This window comes from Tupaia chinensis, unplaced genomic scaffold (assembly GCF_000334495.1).
Source record: "Tupaia chinensis unplaced genomic scaffold, TupChi_1.0 Scaffold000688_1, whole genome shotgun sequence".
Taxonomy (NCBI): domain Eukaryota; kingdom Metazoa; phylum Chordata; class Mammalia; order Scandentia; family Tupaiidae; genus Tupaia; species Tupaia belangeri.
In genome coordinates this window covers 1,082,038-1,093,138 of record NW_006160211.1, presented here as the reverse complement: position 1 = coordinate 1,093,138, position 11,101 = coordinate 1,082,038, and the positions used below count along the sequence as shown (strand labels likewise).

Here is an 11,101-nt window from a genome sequence, read left to right as displayed (position 1 = left end):
TATGCACCAAGGAAACCAGTCAGAGAATCAACAATGGGGCTTAGTGTGTATTTCACGTTGACAGCAGATTCCCTCTATAGGGAGAGGAATATGAAGCCTTGACAAGACAGGGTGAGTATTCAGCAATGATGTAAGTAATTCACTAACGAGGGGTCTGCAGGATGGCAAACTTGGTTCAAAAGAAGCTATGAGAACAAAGATTTTGTGCATTCAGAGAACAAAATGAAATACTGAAGTAAGATTGCAAAGTTAGTATCCTACAGGACAATAAAACTATATGGGGATTATTTTTTCTACCAGAAAGAAATCTTTGACATCTCTACTGAACAAAAAAGTCATTTGCATTTTAACTGTTTCTACACAATATTGTCTAATTTTACAGAAGAGTGACTGTCTGGACTCTCAATTAATAGTACATAGTAAGTCAGTTTTCTTCCCCTAGAGAGCCAAATGACTCTCAGATGGGCTTGTTAGACATTGCTTTAGTTTAGTATTGAAAGAACTTTTTGCTTTGTTCCCGAAACATTTATAATTCTTTTTAACAGAGGGAAAGATCAACGAAGTTTTGCTTTAATATGTATTAAGGAAGGGAAAAACCAGGGCTCAGCAGGTGGTGGTATGGTTAAGGTGCTGGCCTCTCTCGTGGTTGGCCATGGTTCAAGTCCTGGGCCTAGCAGCTTAAAACTCATGCTGGGCGTGTATGCGTGCATGTGCCCAAAATACAGAGAGGAGAAGGGGTCGTGGTACAGCCATCTTTGTGGAGGGGCGAGGGAATTCTTGCTTCTGTCTCTCTCTGTCTGTCTGGCAAGTGCACATGTCCTCTGGCAAAAATCTCTTGGGAGGGGAGGGAGTCAGGGGAAGGGAGAACAATTGTGAATGTGGGAGGTACAAGGCCCCTGGAATGGAGGCACAGGGGTCTCTCTACCTGGCAGGGCAACTCACTAGTGGTGTGACCTGACATCGAATCTTACTGGATCAGAGTCCTCATCAATAAAGTGGGGAAATTAAACTAAACCCTTGGCATGACTTTGCCCTAGAGGTCATTTTCAAAAAAGAAAAGAAAAGAAAAAGCACCACTCACCTATCCAATACTGATCTTGAGAGAGGAAGAGGAAGAGGGAGGTAGGCTGAAGGGACTTTTTGTACAAACGTTCCTGGGCTGGGAGAGGATCGTTTTGACTGCTCCGGGCCGATGCCCAATCATGCATCCTCACAGGCTGGTGAGGACGGAAGTGGACGGGCCGCCCTGAGCTCTATGGCTTGCAGGATGCACTTTCTTAACTGAGTGCAGGACAGGAGTCGCCGGGCAGCTGGTGGTGAATTTCCTCAGCAGCATCACACCTCTCCGTAGTCAGATTGCTCGTGTTGCCCACCCGCACTGGTGTGGAGGTGTGTCCGGAGAAGGGCACCTCTCCTCCTACCCGGGAACCCACCAGCAGCTCCTCCTGCAATGCAGCGCCTCCAGCCCAAACTGCTGCAGCGTGGAAAACCGAGCCAGCACCACAGAGCACCTGCGCCTGGCGGGCTCAGAGCCAGAATCTCCTGGGGTGACTGTACCAGTGAGCTGCCCCTGAGTTCACTAAACACTCTGCCCGTTCCAGGCCGTGCTTGCCAGTTGTCATGGCGTTTTCTGTTTTGACAGAACACACTGAATCCCTTGACTATGTCACCCAGGAAGGGTGGAGGTCTTCACCACCTTCCTCATGTTCCTGCTCAGGTCGCCTGACCTTGGTTGAACCAAAGTGTACTCTGTGTTTACCCTGAGAGTGAGAAAGATTTTCAGACAACTGAGCAGCTTTTAAAAAAAATTTTTTATTTGCCAGAGAAAAACAAAGAGATAGAAAGGAAAAGGGGAAAAACACCCCCCAGTGGGGCATAGTCACATGGCGATCCCTTCTCCATCCTGCTAGGATTTGGGGTACTCTCACACCTGGGACTCCAGTAGCTCTGTGGGCCATGTGGAATCTGGCTCTCTGGTGGCTTAAGCAGCTTCCTCTTTATCCTCTTGGGGCCCCATGAACATGCCCCTTTTTCATCTCCACAGTAGACAGAGTCATAGAGTCCTGCTCTCTGGTTGTTTCTGTCAACTCTAACTTGGACCAGACCTACAAAAGCTAAGAATTCACTCTCTCTAGTAACTTGGAGTGGGGCAGGGTCCATGCAGGCATCCCAACAGGAGGAGTCAAGGAGCAAGGAGACCATGAAGACAGCAAGAGGTGTCAGGGAGGGCTTAAAACACAGTGCTGAGCAAATGTCCAACCACTGTTTCTCTGTTGGGCAGGGGTGCAGGTGGGAGGTAATAGCGGCATTTAAGGCAGGACATTCTTCTTGGTTTAGGACAGGACTGCATGCTGGAAGTCTGACAGCATTAGCCTCCTCGGCCCTCCCTGTGCCCATGCATGAAATACCAGCAGCTCCTCCCCATCCTGTGGCAACCAAAAAATACAGCACGTATGTCCACAAACCCTCTAAAGACAAGGTGTCCCCTCAGGTTGGAAAAAAAACAGATAATTTCCCAAAATATATTCTAAAAGGCATTAATTAGTTCCTTTGGGTGTAAGCAGCTATGGGCATTATATGAAAAGAGTTCATACTGTTTTGGGGAAATGGTGGGTTAAAAAGGGGGGTGGGAGGGACCAACAGATGGTGTAATGGCTACATCGTTGGACTCCCACATAGTTGATTGTGGTTCAAGTCCTGGATCCAATGACTTAAAACTCACACTGGGTGAGTGTGCATGGGTGCCCAAATTCCAAGAGGAGAGTGGAGGAGAAGGGATTGATGTATGGCCATCACCCCCCCCCGGGGGGGGGGATTTCTCGCTTCCTGTCTCTCTGTCCCTCTAGTGAGCACACACACCCTATAGTAAAAAATCTCTCCTAAAATAAATAAATAAATAGGTGAACAGGGGACCAGCAGATGATGTAACAGTTGCATCGTTGAACTCCCACATGGCTGACCATGGTTCAAATCCCAGACCTGGAGGCTTGAAACTCATACTGGGTGCATGTGTGTGCTTGCCCAAAATCTCAAGAGGAGAATGGTGCCCATGCATGAAATACCAGCAGCTCCTCCCCATCCTGTGGCAACCAAAAAATACAGCACCTATGTCCACAAACCCTCTGAAGACAAGATGTCCCCTCAGGTTGGAAAAAAAACAGTTTGATCATTTCCCAAAATATATTCTAAAAGGCATTAATTAGTTCCTTTGGGTGTAAGCAGCTATGGGCATTATATGAAAAGAGTTCATACTGTTTTGGGGAAATGGTGGGTTAAAAAGGGGGGTGGGAGGGACCAACAGATGGTGTAATGGCTACATCGTTGGACTCCCACATAGTTGATTGTGGTTCAAGTCCTGGATCCAATGACTTAAAACTCACACTGGGTGAGTGTGCATGGGTGCCCAAATTCCAAGAGGAGAGTGGAGGAGAAGGGATTGATGTATGGCCATCAACCCCCCCCGGGGGGGGGGATTTCTCGCTTCCTGTCTCTCTGTCCCTCTAGTGAGCACACACACCCTATAGTAAAAAATCTCTCCTAAAATAAATAAATAAATAGGTGAACAGGGGACCAGCAGATGATGTAACAGTTGCATCGTTGAACTCCCACATGGCTGACCATGGTTCAAATCCCAGACCTGGAGGCTTGAAACTCATACTGGGTGCATGTGTGTGCTTGCCCAAAATCTCAAGAGGAGAATGGAGGAGTAGGGATTGAAGCATGGAAGGAGAATGGAGGAGAAGGGATTGAAGCATGGCTACCTCCCACACACACACACAGTGTGGCGAGGGGAGGTAGTGATTTTTTGCTTTCTGTCTCTCTGGCAAGTTCATATGCCCTATAGCAAAAATCTCTCTAATAAATAAATAAGGTACAGGATTTACTTACAAGACTTCTCAGAACCTTTAATGTAATAATGCGTGTTTCGAGTCACCAAGAGGGGCGGCTCTGTATGCGGATTCAAACTTAATGCACCGTGGAATTCTTTCTCACTGGGACTATCTGTGGGAGGGGACCCCACCTGGATACCTCTTAACTACACTGTATCCTCCAGAGCACCCCCTGGAGGTTTTCATATCCTCCACAGCTTGAAGCTCAGAAGCCAATAGTCAATGGGCCCTTGTTTTCACTGAACTGAAACACCTTCAGAACTTGGGCAAAGTAGAATGTGTAAAGATACCAGGAAGGAGGCCAGAGCTTCAGGAAACCACTGCAAAGATGACCTCACAAAGAAACCAGTGTGGTGTGGCCGCTGGGGTGCTGCTCGGGGTAATGTGTGCAACTCGCTCCTAAGAAGGAACAGCCTGGCCGGCGCCTTTGGCTTGCATGTTTCAGAGAAACGAAAATAGCCCAGGTGTTTGGAAGGAAAAACTGTGTGGATGAAACTCTTCAAACGCTGAGAGATGAGTTGGCGGCCTTCCCCTCTTGCTGGTCCGGCAGCCTGTGTGTGGAAAGGCTTGCCTAGGAGATGGGTCATGGCAGCGTGGGTGAGATGCTGGAACTACTGGCCCAGGCAGAGAGCATGGCAGTGAGTCGTAGGGCACTGACTACCGTCAGGTGCTCAGGAGAGAAGCAGAAGCCAGGAGACACGCTGAGCTGAGCTGGGCTGAGCGAGGAGCAGAACTCTCCTGTTGTGCAAAACACAAAGAGCAGAGTGTTCAAGTCCAAGGATCAGGTTTCTAAAATGGAAGCCCAAGCTGGGCATGCTGAGCTGCAGGCTTTGCGCCAAGGTCAGGTGTACACAAACCTGCCTGTCCCCATCCAGGAGGGTGCCACCCAAACACACCCATCCCTCTCAGGGCGTAGGCACTAGGCCACAGGCTCTGCCGCTTCCCGTGTAAAACTGGGTGAGCACTCAGTGACCGACAAGGTCTGGCTCCTTACACACACCCTCCCAGCCTGTGCCTCTGGGCTCTGTTCCCCTCATACTCTGCACTAGTGAAAGCTCTCTCTCTCTCTCTCAGCAGTTATTCACTGGGAGGAATTTTGAATTTTTCCAGTTTAACTGGCCTGGCCAGAGCCCGAGGCCCTGTGTTCAAGCTCAAGCAGTTCCAAAGAAAGAAAAGGAAAAGAGGTAGGTGGTCCCCACTTCTCCAGGGCTGGTGGGCTCTGAGGGTCTCGTATCTCGTATCAGCCTACAGGACAGACAATGGTGGTGTTCTTTTTTTTTTTTTTTTTTTTTAAGCCTCAACAACTCTTTTTGCTTGCAGGTCACAGTCAAGTTTATTAAACTTGGCTGACAGGAAACCAGTGACTAACTGGATAATTAAAGCCACAAGTCTGCAGGCCTGGGTGGGTCCCTTCTCTGGAATCTCCAGTGACTTGTCCCGTCGGCCAGCGCCCCTCATCCTCCTAGCAGCACAAATGCTTTCATGAATCTGAGACCCTCTGTGGTGGCCTCCATCCCCTCTCACCCACCCACTGCTTCACCCCTCAGCCCTCTGTCCCTGGTCCCCGTGCACTGCAAGGAGCGGGGAAATCTAACCCACTGACCACAGTGGCCCATGCTCCCCACCCTGCCCCAGCAGAACATGACAGAAGGTTTCCAACTAAACCGAAGTTACTCAGCAGAGCTTCCTGCCAGGCCATTGTGGGTACAGCCGGCCTCCCTCTGCTCTTTCTGTTCTATGAAACTTCTCTGCTTCAGATACCCGAGAGCCTTCCCTCCTCCTGGGGAGAGTGGACAGAGAACTTCAAAGCAGACAAGGCTGCAGCTGAGAAGCCCCTGGGTTGCTTCAAAGCCTTGTCTCCTCCCACCCAGCCTGAAGCTTCTGGTGACTGTCTCTCCCCCCATTTCTGAAACAACATAAAGGCTGCTGAAGCTTTCAGTATCCCTCTGGACATTTCTGTGTTTCTCCCTTTCATCTGAACCCCTGGGTCCCCACAGGGATAGCCCAGACCTCGGCCTCCGGAGGACTTTCCCCAGTTCCACTCTGCTGAGGCACGAGCCTCTCCAGCCCACCTCTGGCTGCCCCTGCTTCCTCGCCTTCTCCACGCTGCCCTTGTCGCTCTTCCTTCCTCTGAAGCCATAGCCCCTTTTCTACTGAGGGTAGAGGAGGGCCTGCAAGTGGGCTTGGGGGTGGGCTATGTGATTTCTGTATGCTCTTCCAGAAAGGGCTTGTGGTTGTTTTAATAAAATCATAGTGATGTTCCCTCCAAGTCTTCAGAGGCCATTTGATTACCGGAAGGTATGGGCCATGCTGAGTCTGCGGCTCCCTTGGCACACTGCTTCTTAACTCCTGGTTATAAAGTCCCTAAGCTGAGAAGCAACAGCAATACGAGGGGCTGGGCCGTGGTATAGTGGTGAAACGCCATGTTCTGCAAAGCTGACCCACATGGTAACGTTCTGGGTTCACATCCAGGGACCTCTATGAATACGCGGGGCCTGTGTGTGCCCGTGATCAGGGTGACCAAGGCTGGCAACAGATTTCAGTGTCAAGACCTCGTTGGGGCGTTGTCTCTTTGTGTCTCTCTTGATCTCTCTGTCTCTCTCACTCATGGAACAAAGGAAGAAATGTTTTTGTTTGTTTGTTTTTAGTTTGCTATAGGGCATGTCACTTGCCAAAGAGAGACAGTGAGAAAGTGAGAAATGGCCCTCTCCTCAGAGGGGATGGTCACACGGCAATTCCTTCTCCTCCATTCTTCTCTCAGGATTTGGGGCACACACGCACAAACCCCCAGCATGATTTTCAAGCCACAGGACTCGAACTACATAGTCAGCCACGTGGGATCCACCTGCCCCAACCTCCATGCCACCTGCTGGACCCAAAATATTTTGAAAGAATTATTATTTTATTTAACTTTATTTATTTATTTACTTTTTTAAAATTTAACCAGAGAGGGACAGAGTGAGAAAGTGGGAGAACGAGAGCGAGAAAGCGAGCCACCAGGTCCGGGGCTTGAACCATGGTTGGCCATGTGGGAGTCCAGTGCCCTTAACCACCATGCCATCTGGTAGCCCCCAAAATAAAAATTTAAGAAAAAGAGTAATATGGAGGCCAGGTGGTGGCATGGTATTTAAGGTGGCTAGATCTCACATGGCCAAATCCCAGACCCAGTGGTTTAAAAATCTTGCTGGGCGTGTGTGTGTGTGTCCAGACCCAGTGGTTTAAAAATCTTGCTGGGCGTGTGTGTGTGTGTGTGTGTGTGTGTGTGTACCCTAAATCCCAAGAAGAGAATGAATGAGAAGGAATTGTGGCTGGCCATCTTCCTCTACGGGGGTGATTTGTCACTTTCCCTCACTCAGGATCTCTCTGGCTCTCTTTGGCACATACACATGCCCTATGGAAAAACCTTAAAAAAAAAGAAAGAAAGAAAGAAAGAAAGGAAGAAAGAAAAAGTAATTTCAATGTGTACTTTCTAGCAAAAAACTCTTCCCACTAAACTGTAAAACTCTAAAAACAGGGGCTTTCTGACATTGATTCTCACAGCCTTATAAAACAGTAGTTTGTTGGACAATTATTCCTTAAAAGAAAAAATAAAAAAGAAGTTACTCTCTGTGCTCAAGATGGCCGACGCCAAGTGCTGTCACATGTATTTTGAGAAATCACACACACCATCTACCTCTCATGCCGCCAGAAACTGACGTTACCACACCTCTTGTCTCATCTACCATCTTATCACCTGTGCTGAACAGACGGAGACACAGCAAACCTTAAGCTGCCCTGCAGACTGATAAAGGCTTTTGACATAAAGAAATCTCATGGAGTTCTAAACCAAAACAAAAACTATATGGTCACACTGTGAAGTGCCCGTAGGCCTCAGAACTGTCCTAAGTGTCACCACCCACCTCCGGTCTCATGTCAGGCCATTGACGATGCTGAGCACAGAGCCTCTTGGCTGCGGTGTGACTTCGTGGTCAGCCAAGCTTGAGAGAGGCGAAGGAAGAAGCGCTGTGGGCGAACTCCGAGAGGCAGGTGGAAGTGGTGACTGAGCACAGCGCACACGTGGGGCGACTGCCGGGAGGTGGCTCAGGACAGATGAGTCTGCAGTGGGGACCTCCTCTGCAGAAGCAGCTTTCATGCCCCCCCTCACTCCAACACACACTTCAACCTGAAAAAAATCAAATAAAAATCATTGCGCGCACGTCGAAGGCAGGTCTATACTGTACGTGTGTGCTGTACTGGATTTCTTTGTTCTTGGGGAGCAGTCTAAGCTGTAAACATGACATTCCTTTTCAGTGTTGAATTGCTACTGCTCAAAAGTCAAAGAAAAAAAAGCTGCAGTCAAACCCTCTATTAACAGATAAATTTAAGTGAGAAAAATGTGAGCTCCTGCCAGCCGCTGATGACGGGTTTTCCAGGAGGGAATAGTGTGCTCGCGAGGCAGTGATCATGCGTGATGACAACCACCAATTTAACGAAGGGTCAGCTGCTCATTATGTATTTATTTTTAAATATTGAAACCCTCTGAGTTATACACTGGTCACTTGCTTGACATAATACCAATGAGTAACAGAAAGAACTCAACCATTTTCTGGGAAGGAATGAGTGTTTTCTTTTACGCTATTTTTCTAGACTTTAGAAGTCACTTACAAGTGAACTCTGAGTTGGTCAACCCAAATCTAAGATCTTTCTGGGCGATCCTTGAGGTTGCTAATCCGCAGTCTCTGGGCTGCTCTCTGAGCAACGGGATGAAGCCCCTGTCCCCCAGGCCATCTGTTGCCCACAAGTCAGAGCACTGGCCTGGCGGGCTGCACCTTGGTCATAATGAGCCATCTGGCTGCCTGGCGGAAGGAGCCTGTGGGGCCAGGTGTCTGGGCCGTTACTGACATTGCCACTGAACATTGCCAAGAAGCACGTTTGGTTTTATCCAGCATGGGCTGGCCTGGTAGTAAGAATGCATCCTCTCGGTCCAGGACACTTTCCAAAACGGGCTCAAAATTCTCAACCTCAAAACCATATTTTTTCTTGAACAATGAGACCTTCATTAGACCCGCCTGTTTGAGACCTCGTTCTGACCACTTCTCTCTGCATTTAGAATGGGACGGGGTTTCTGTATGTCTCATTGTCTTTGCTCGTGTGTGTCTTGATTAATCACAACAGCAGGACCAAGGCTTGGCTATGGAGATTTTCTTTGTGTCTTAAAGTTCTCCAGAAAAACTAAACAAAACAAAACAAAACAGAACCAGAAGGAGATGAGAGAGAGAGTGTGTGTGTGTATATAGGCTCTTTAAAAAGCTCATGGAAAAGGAATATTATAAAAAAAATATGGATTTCAAAATTTTTTTTTGCAGTGGAGTAAATTTTTACTGTATTTAATTTGCTAGGAGGCACCTGTGCTTGCCTAAACTACAGGAGGTGGGACAGGGTATGGGGGGGATGCAGAATGGGGTGGGTGAGAAGGCACTCCCTTCCCCAACGGGGGATAGCCACACCACAATTTTTTCTCCATTTCTCCTTTTGGGATTCGATAGCCACACCACAATTTTTTCCTCCATTTCTCCTTTTGGGATTTTAGGCACACATGCACCCAGCTTGGTTTTCAAAGTTACTGGTCCAGGACTCAAACAGTGCAGTCAGCCATGTGGGATCAAGTTGCGTTAATCACCACACCATTGGCTGCCTCTGCATATTTCTTTTCTTTTTTTCTTCTTCTTTTATTTTATTTATTTACTTATTTTTTAGTTTTTGCTATAGAGCACATGAGTTCACCAGAGAGAGAGAGAGAAGATAAGGCACCCCCATGAGGCATGGTTACAGCTCACTCCCTTCTCCTTCATTTCTCCCTCCTTTCAGGACTTTGGGCATGCATACATGCCTGGTATGTTTTTCAAGCCACCAGGTCCAGGATTCGAACTGTGAGTTGGCCATGTGAGATCCAGCCACCTAAGCTGCCAGGCCATGGCTGAGCTAACTGTGGAGTTTGAACCCATGTTTCCACAAACTTTTTGCAGAACTCGTGTCCCTACATGTGTGTGTGTGCACATGCGCAGGAAAGGAGATTTATAGTGAGGAGTCAGCTCACGCAGTTCCAGAGGCTGAGAGGCCCCACCGCCTGCATCTGCAGGCCTGAGACCCAGAGAGACAGTGGTGTGATTCAGTCCAAGTCCAAAAGCCAGGGAATCTGCGGAGCTGATGGCGTAGATCTCAGCTGAGGGCCCCAGAGGATGAGGCGACAAGTCCCAGCTCCAGCAGGGAAGCAGAGGAGAGGGCCAAACTCCTCCTGCCTCTGCCTTTTGTTCTATTCAGGCCCTCAGTGAACTGAGCTAGTGGTGGCTGTCCCCCTGAGCCAAGACACACCCCTCCTTCTCACTGTGCCCTCAGCACACACCGAGGTGGCCCTGCCTCACTTCCTGTTTGGAGTGTCCTGCAGGCTCTGAGAACCTCCTCTTAGCCCCCACCGTGGGTCCCACTCCCAGTTCTCTCCGCCACTCAGAGGGAGTCCAGACACACATTTCCTGGATTAAATGCAGTCCCTAGAGCCCTAGTTTATTCCTGCGTGAGCCCCCACCCCCACCCATATACACACACAAAAGCAACCTCCCCATTTACCAAGCCAAAGAATGCCAGGATTAACTCATAATTGAAACTTTTGAAGGAGAAGCTAAAGGCAGCATTAGCTTAGCATTCCACAGCTACTCATTAACTAGGCACTTTCTGTAACTCTGGGACAGCTGGAGATGCGTTCACGTGAGGGATACAAGCCTCAAGGATGCAGAGGAGGTCGCTCAGGGTTGGTAATCTGTGCTTCATAAGCAGCACAGGTGGAGCTGGTGTTCCAGACCATAGCCCATGGCAAGGCCTCGAGCAGGCACTGAGGAGCAAATCTGTGGATGGTCACAGAGAGCATGGGGCGACTGGCTGTAGGCAAGCTCAAGAGGCAGATAGATCACAGCCAACTGGCCAAGATGCACAGAGACCCAGTGCCTGAGCAGCCGGGCTGCACCTCCCACCTGCCAGCCAGATATTCTGGGGCATTCGCCTGCTCCCTGGGGCCATGTGCTGATTCTCCTGCTGGGAGGTGACTATGTGGGCTGCCATCTTCTTTGGACAGAATTGTGTGGAGTGTGCTGAAAGGGGCTGAGATGTCAGAAAACATTAGAGGTCCACGAGGCACCATAGCATAGCATCTGCTTTAGTCTCCAGTGGTGACTGCTCTT

At 49.0% G+C, this 11,101-nt stretch overlaps 1 long non-coding RNA gene and 1 pseudogene across 1 annotated transcript; one reads left to right on the top strand and one right to left on the bottom strand.

Moving 5' to 3' along the window:
- Nucleotides 1-3,879: 3,879 nt before the first annotated feature.
- Nucleotides 3,880-8,036, bottom strand: LOC114010037 (uncharacterized). The gene is made up of 2 exons (XR_003551432.1): nt 7,790-8,036; nt 3,880-4,628 (listed from the first exon to the last, which is right to left on the bottom strand). It is a non-coding gene; the product is annotated as an uncharacterized LOC114010037 (long non-coding RNA).
- A 2,753-nt stretch (nt 8,037-10,789) lies between these two features.
- LOC102477099 (putative ergosterol biosynthetic protein 28 pseudogene) overlaps nt 10,790-11,101 on the top strand; it is a 2,546-nt pseudogene continuing 2,234 nt past the window's right edge.